The following is an 8,207-nucleotide window of genomic DNA, read 5'->3' on the forward strand; positions in this document are numbered from 1 at the left end:
TATCCCCACTCTTTCTTTTCCTATGAGTTATTTCAAAAAGCATAAACTCAAGAGCCATTAGTAGAAGCAATCAAGCCAAATTCTTTGGTTGAAATGGATTATAGGGGGATGACATGAGGATATTACTGATAATTGAAATGCTTTTAAACTAAGTCAAAACATTTTATTTTAGTCTGGTTTCATTAATAGTCTGTACAAATGTAAATCTCATGTATACAGTTAACCACTGCATCTCAAAATCTTATGTATCTGAAAAGATCAATTTTTGAAATAGTTGATCAAAAGTTCAGGACGTTACTATAGTAGTACATTTTAATACAGTGCTTCATTTCATTTTGTTTTTCCAACTAGCACTATCCTATAGAAAGTTGATTATATCATTATCATTTTAAAGCTCTGTTTACTCATTTATTTGGCTTATTTAATTTTGGTTATGCATAGTCTTATTGAGCACTTATTTTATTTATTTATTATTATTTTTTTTTGGAGAGGTTTTTTCCCTATAGGGCCAATGCGCTCGCCAGACAGACAGAGAGAGACAGAGAGACAGAAAGCGAGAAATCACCCCTCAGCGGGGATGGTCACCCCGCAATCCCTTCTCCTCCATTCTCCTCTCAGGATCTTGGGCATGCACGCACACGCGCCCGGCGTGAGTTTTAAGCCACCGGGTCCGGGACGCGAACTGCGGTCAACTACGTGGGAGTCCAGCGACATAGCCATTACACTAACTGCTGGTTCCCATATTGAGCACTTATTATAAGCTTCGATTGAGGTCATAAAATGAGTAAAACAATGGTTACTTTTTATAACTCACAATATGCGTGGTTGGTGAGGGTCACAGAATTAATGAGAATATTACTAGAGACTGATAGGAACTTTGCATAGCTTTGCACTAATTTACTGGAAGGACTGAATATGGGATTTAAAAATAGCATTTTTCCATTTCTGTTTTCTGGTTACACAATTAATACCTTTATCTTGTTAGTGTTTTTGTGTATAAACGTCCAACCTTTTCTTTCACATAAAAATTATATCTATAAATGTTTTTCCTGCTTGGATACATCCTGTTTAGTGCTTGACTTTTTTTTTCATTTAATAGTCTACCATAAATATTTTCTGTTGTCCTATTTATTCATTTATAATTGTATTTATTCATATTTTTTATTTGCCAGAGGGCACTTGTGCTTGCTGGAGAGAGTTATAAAGAGAGAGAGAAAGCGAGATAGCAGCCCCTATGGGGAATGGTTACACCACAGTTCCTTTGCCTCCGTTTTTTTCTCCTTCTGGGATTTTAGGAACACATATACACATACTGGGCATGCTTTTCAGGCTGTCAGTCCAGGGTTCTAATGACGCAGTCAGCCATGTGGGCACCCAGTCACCTTAAATATGATGTCACTGGCTAACCCCTACAATTTTATTTTGAATACCTACTTATTGCTTTATTTTTCAGAGTACCAGGTTTATTTATTTAGCCAGTTCTTCCCAATTGGTTATTTAAGGATTTTAAAATGTTATTATAAGTGGGATTCCAAAGAAAATTTTATAGGTAAATCTGATTATTTCCCTAGTGAAAAAAAATTTTGTCCCTGAAATAGTGGTTTATAAATGTATTTGTATTCCAAGCATTTTATACCTATATCTATCTATATGTCTAAATGATCCTTAGAAATTGTGCATGATGTAAGGGTGTCTAGGTCTTTATACCTTACCATCCTCTTTGGTTTTCTACTATTTTTAATGAATGAACAAACAGCATTTTGAGTTGTTTTAGTTTGGTTAGTGATGAGATTGAGTATGTGTCATTTTTATTAGCTATGTGTACTGTTCATTAGTGAATTACTACTATTAACTTTACCTGTTATTTGTCAGATTTTAGAGTTCTAGTTTTCCAAATGTTTATACTAGCTTGAAAACCTTTCGGCTTTATATTCTGGATAAAATAACAAATAATGATAATGACTTAGCCTATTTAGCAGGCAAGGACGGGAAGCCCCAGAAATAGAGAGGAGTTGAGAAGCGGAGCAGGGATGGTGTCACTGGTGCTACACTGGCAGGCCAGCTGTGATGACGATGATGCACAGGACACAGGATTGCCACCAGCTTGACTTCTAACTGCCATGGCATGGCAGCTTGTGAAAGAGTATACTGAAGCTAGGCTCTGTGTTGACTCTGAATGGTACAAAATATCTCTTCTGAGAATTCAGAACCCAAGGTCTATGCCTCCCATTAATCCAGAATCTATTCTGCACTAGTCATATATTTCAAGAAATCCATGCTAAGAAATAGACTTGGAAATTAGTCTCTGGTCATGGATATTTCTGCGATACAGTTACGGAATCCACGTTTGTTTGCCCATTACACAGTTTGCCAATAATGAAGGAGAGGCTTTCATCAGGAGGGCAGCTTAGCAAGGAGGCAAGAGTTAAAACTCAAATTCACATCCCTGGTTGAAAGGAGTTAGGAGTTTTTAAGAAATTGTAAAGGGGGAACCAGCAGTTAGTGTAATGGCTATGTCGCTGGACTCCCACGTAGTCGACCGTGGTTTGTGTCCCGGACCCGGTGGCTTAAATCTCACGCCGGGCGCGTGTGCGTGCGTGCCCAAGATCCCAAGAGAATGGAGGAGAAGGGATTGCAGCGTGACCATCCCCCCTGGGGGGTGATTTCTCGCTTTCTGTCTCTCTGTCTCTCTCTGTCTGTCTGGCGAGCGCACGCGCCCTATAGCAAAAACCTCTCCAAAAATAAAAAAGAAAAAGAAATTGTAAAGGAAGCAACAGGATGTAGGCAAATGCGAATGATGAAAGAAGAGGTAAAGTAACTGTTTGTGCTCAATCGGGCACAGCCAGCAGGTGCGTTCAAGAAAATTGTGACATTATCATGACCTGCAGGTGGAGTGGACGTGGAGTTTTAACCCCTTCTGTGTCAAAAGGCTGACTGTCAGCTATTTGTACAAGCCCAGTGGAAAGGTTGGTGGTCTAAGTTGACTGGAATTCACTTGCACTGGCTAAGGGGCTGACCTCAGGTTCCTGACAGACATCTTGAACAGAACAGCTTGCATTTGTCATAGAGCTATTTTCTGTAGAAGTAGTGACAGGATCTGGTGATACATTAACAACGCTACACATAATTGTAAAGCAGGAAACTTAATATGCGTCTCATGACGATGACTGAGAAAGAACCATTTCTGCTGTTTTTATTACTTCTAAGGTAAGTCATTTAAGCACAAAGGAACAGGTTAATGATTTAGATTATTTTCCTGTATGAAAAAGTCCTTGTTAACTCTTTAGGTACTGTTACAGTATCTGTTATGATCAAATTGAAGCTCTCTGGAGACACTTCAGAAACCAAGATGCATGGAATTCCCATAATAATAACACACTTGGTATAAGATAAGCTTAAAAATAATGAGGACACCTAAATGAAACAATCTACCATAAAAAAGTTTTAGACAAACAAGAGAATTAACACCTATAAAACTCGAGATAATAGAATAATACTATCAAAGAGACTATAAAGGTATTTAAAATTATTAATGTGACCAAATAAGCTATAGAAAACAAAAACAGAGAACGGAAACTGATTTAAAAATAGAACAAACATAATTTTGAAAAGATACTAAATATACATTTTTAAAATAGAAAAATAAAGGGACCAGCAGATTGCATAATGGTTACATCACTGGACTCTCACATAGTTGATCACGGTTCAAGTCTTGGATCCTGTGGCTTAAAATTTATCCTGAAAAAAAAAAAATTTACCCTGGACTTGTGTGCGTGCATGCCCAAAATCCCGAGAGGAGAATGGAGAAGAGATTATGTCATGGTCATCCCCTGAGGGGGTGATTTCTCACTTTCTTTCTGTCTGTCTCTCTCTGGAGAGTCACATGCCCTATAGCAAAAAATCTCTCTCTAAAAAACAACAAAAATTCACGCCAGGCACCTTGTGCATATGTACCCAAGATCTGGAGAGGAGAACGTTAGAGAAGGGATTGTGGTGTGGCCATCCCCCCCCAGGGGGGGGTGATTTCTCACTTTCTGACTCTCTCTGTCTCCCTCTGTCTTTCTGGTAAGCTTTCTATAGCAAAAATCTCTCAAAAAAAAAAAAAAAAAGGAAAAACGAAAAGTTACTGGTTGATTCAAAAAGCACATTAACATCCTCAAAGAGTGAGAGAATAAGTGAATTGGAAGAGAAACCTGTTGGGGCAGGAACTATAAAGGAGTACAGAAGAACAGGGAGTGCTTTCAACATTTGTTAATAAGATTTCCAGAAAGAAGTAAAAAGAATGGTTTGGAATTTTCCAGAATTGATAAAAACCATGTGTCTCCTAGCTTAAGAAGAAACATAATTTCCAGGAAAAAAAATAAAATGATAATTTATACCTAACCCTACCTTAGTAAGATGAATAACACCAAAAAAAGAGACTGTAATAAGTCAGAAATATGCAAATTAGTTAGAAGGGCATGGCAATTAGAATGAAAATTGAAGATTAGATTTTCAACCTCTACCTTAGAAGCCAGAAAATAATGGAGCTACAACTTCAAACTACTGAAGTGAAAAGAAGCATTGAGCATAGAAGCCTAAAAATTCAAATGATATTAGAAACAAATTCAAAATAATATTTTAGAGAAAAAGTCTCTTACTAACAGGACCTACTAGAAGAATTATAAATTACACTCTTCATCAAGAAAGAAATTAAACCCAGAAAGAAGCAGTAATAGTCAAGAGGCAGTGTTGAGGAAAATACTGATAAACTATTATTAGGTAGTTAGGAAAGTCATAATATATTTTCCTATGTTTTCCTACATGAAAATATGTCATGACTTTCTCAACGGCCTAATAATAGATAAATCTAGGGGCCAGCAGATGGTGCGGTGGTTAAGGGTGCTGGTTTCCTGCATGGCTGACCATGGTTTGAGTCCTGGACCTGACAGCTTGCTTTCTCTCTCTCTTTCTCTCTCTCACTGTGTCCCTCTCTGATCAACTATAAATAAATTAATAAAGTTAAGTGAAATAATTATTTAAAAAATAGATACATCTAGGTTGGTACTGACCATAAAATCAATAATGATAACTATAATAACTAACTAAACATATCAAGTATATATGCTCAAAATTTGAGTGAAGCAAGCCAGGTTATGAAGAAGAGGCATTGTATGTCCCCACTTAATATATTCTGAGTGTGGAGACCAGCAGTTAGCGTGATGGCTATGTCACTGAACTCCCATAAAGTCAACTGCAGGTCGAGTCCCGGACCCAGTGGCTTAAGTTCATGCCAGATGCATGTGCGTGAGTGCCCAGAATCCTGAGAGGAGAATGGAGGAGAAGGTATTGCAGGGTAGCTATCCCCCCTAGGGGGTGATTTCTCACTTTCTGTTTCTCTCTGTCTGGCGAGCACATGCGCCCTATAGCAAAAACCTATGACTGAAATCAATTGACTAAAGGATATAGAAACAGTATATAGATGTAAATACCAGATACAGTGTGTGTGAAAGAGGAGGGTCTGAGGAAGGACATTTAGAAGAAAAATAGGGAGGCAAAGCATTAATGGCACAAAGAAATGTGGTATTACCTGTTGAAGATATTTTGTAGTTTTATTAACTGTACTAGAGAGAAATGTTCACCTGTTGAAATATCCATTTTGTAAGCCAAACAATAATGTGATTGAATATATAAAAGAAATTGAAATAAAAAATTTTAAAAGGATAACAATAATAAAATAACTCTAAAAAGTAAGAAGTAAAAAAAAAATTAAGAGTAATGACTGAAAAATAAATAGAAGTAGTATTTAGACTTTTCATCCTTTAACGTGAAGGAAAAGGTTAAGGAAATGTCATTGATACAAGAAATTTTAAGAAAAGAAATGAAAAAGCATAGGAAGAGTATTTTAAGTCATTACAACATAATATGACAAGTATTAATTAAAATATCACCAATCACTTAAACAGAAAAAAGCTTGCCAGTTAAAATATAGAGACTGAAGGCTTGTTTATGTGCATATTCATCCAGTTCTATGTTAGCAACAGAAGATACAATTTAAAAAATAGCAACTAGAAAGAAAGAAATGCAAGTGAAAGGATGGGAAAAGATGTATGAGGCTAACACTGAATAAAACAAAGAAGGCATGGTAGTGTAAAGTAAACAAACAAAAAGGTGAGGTAAAACTCTAATAGGAATAAAGTGTGTCATTGAGAAATAGATCAGTTCTTCAGAAAGATGCAACGGGATTGAGCTTACGAGCAGCTCACAATACATCCTCAAATATAGAAAATCAAAATTGACATAATTACAAGGCAGAAATGAGAAACAGTATATAGACGTAAGGTCTCTTTGAGAGACCTTGACTCTCTCAAAACTTAATAAATGAGGTGCACAAAAAGTATAAGCTTAAACTGAATTTCCTTGACACAATTAACACACCTAATTGCATGTCCGTATATGAACACTCATGGAATAATTAGAGAATGCTCAGTCTATTAAAGCACACAGGAAACAAACACAGAAAAACTGACCACCTCATGAACCTAAAGAAAGTTTTAAAATAATAAACAAGGATATGATTTGGACCTTGACCTTACACTCTAACACAATAAAGGTGAAATTTTATCACTGACAATCGACAAGAATGTGCAAAAGTAGGAAACTGTACATTGCTCGTGGGGGTAGAAGTCTTAAAACCATTTTGGAAACCAAGTTGTTTGCACCTAGTAAAGTGAAATTACACACCTCCTAAGTCACCAGTCTCTTTTTTGTGTAGAAGCGGCATTGCCTAGTGTCATTCATGGTAGCTCTGTAGATTCTCGGAAAACAGCATAACCTATTGTTCCCTGGTACAGAAATGGGTAAAGATGTTTTAATAATGCAATGGATCATTGTGCAATAATTCAAATGAATAAACTAAGTTTACATCTGTCATTACAACTAACTCAACAATGTAAGTATTGGAAAAAAGAAAGTTATAAATGTTTCATACAGTATTTTATCATTCACATTGATTAAAACAGTAAACAAAACATATTCATGTTGAACTTATTTACGTATTGAGAAAAACGTCAAAACCTTTATGGAAATGGTAACACGCTAACTAGGATAATGAGTGCTTCTGGAGAAGAGGAAATGGGGAGCTACTGTGTGAATTGGAGTTTTACTTGAATCACTTTTTCCACATAGAAATCTAATCTGATGTTGCTTTACATTATTTTTGGTGTAACTGAGAAAATAGCCATGGCATGGTGCAAAGGTCAACAAACCACTGCCTTTGCATGGGCTGAGGTCAGATGTTTTTGTAAATAAAACTTTATTGAAAACTGCAAGACTGTTCATTTTCATATTATCTATGACTGTTTGTCTGCTTCAATGTAGATTTGACCCATTGAAATAGAGACTTAATAGCATGGAGAAACTAAAATATCTGAACTTTACATTAAAAAAATCTGCCAACATTTGGTATACTGGACCAGAAAATAAACTTGAAGCTAATATAGAGAAAAAAAATAAAACTAATATGACAAAATGTCAACATTTTAACAAGTGAGTAATGAGTGACATATTATTGCTTATGTGTTTTCTACAAATTTAAAGCATGGACTGTATAAAATTTAAAATAATTAAAAATATTTATAAGCACTCTATATCAAATGATTATATACCAACATATTACATATAGTTTCTCAACTTGTCTAATTTTGGTTTTGATGCTTTTTTAAATGATTCTTTTTTTTTTTTTTTGGAGAGGTTTTTGCTATAGGGCGTGTGCGCTCCCCAGAGAGACAGAGACAGAGAGATAGAAAGTGAGAAATCACCCCCCCAGTGTGGATGACCACGCCGCAATCCTTTCTCCTCCATTCTCCTCTCAGGATCTTGGGCATGCACGCACATGCGCCAGCGTGAGTTTAAGCTGCTGGGTCGAGGACTTGAACCATGGTCAACTACATGGGAGCCCAGCGACATAGCCATTACGCTAACTGCTGGTCTCAAAATGATTCATTTTTTCAATTTTGCTATAGAGAACATGTGTTCACCAGGAAGCAAAAGAGAGAAAGTGAAAAGTCACTTTCTCAGGGCAATGACCATTTTGCAATCCCTTCTCCATTTTCCTGTTGGGATTTTGGGCATGCACGTACACATGCCTGATGTTTTCCAAATTGTGAATTAGAGACTCGAGGGACTCCGTTGTCCACGTGGGATCAAGCTAGCTGCCTTAGTCACCA

This window comes from Tupaia chinensis, unplaced genomic scaffold, assembly GCF_000334495.1.
Source record: "Tupaia chinensis unplaced genomic scaffold, TupChi_1.0 Scaffold146687_1, whole genome shotgun sequence".
Classification (NCBI taxonomy): domain Eukaryota; kingdom Metazoa; phylum Chordata; class Mammalia; order Scandentia; family Tupaiidae; genus Tupaia; species Tupaia belangeri.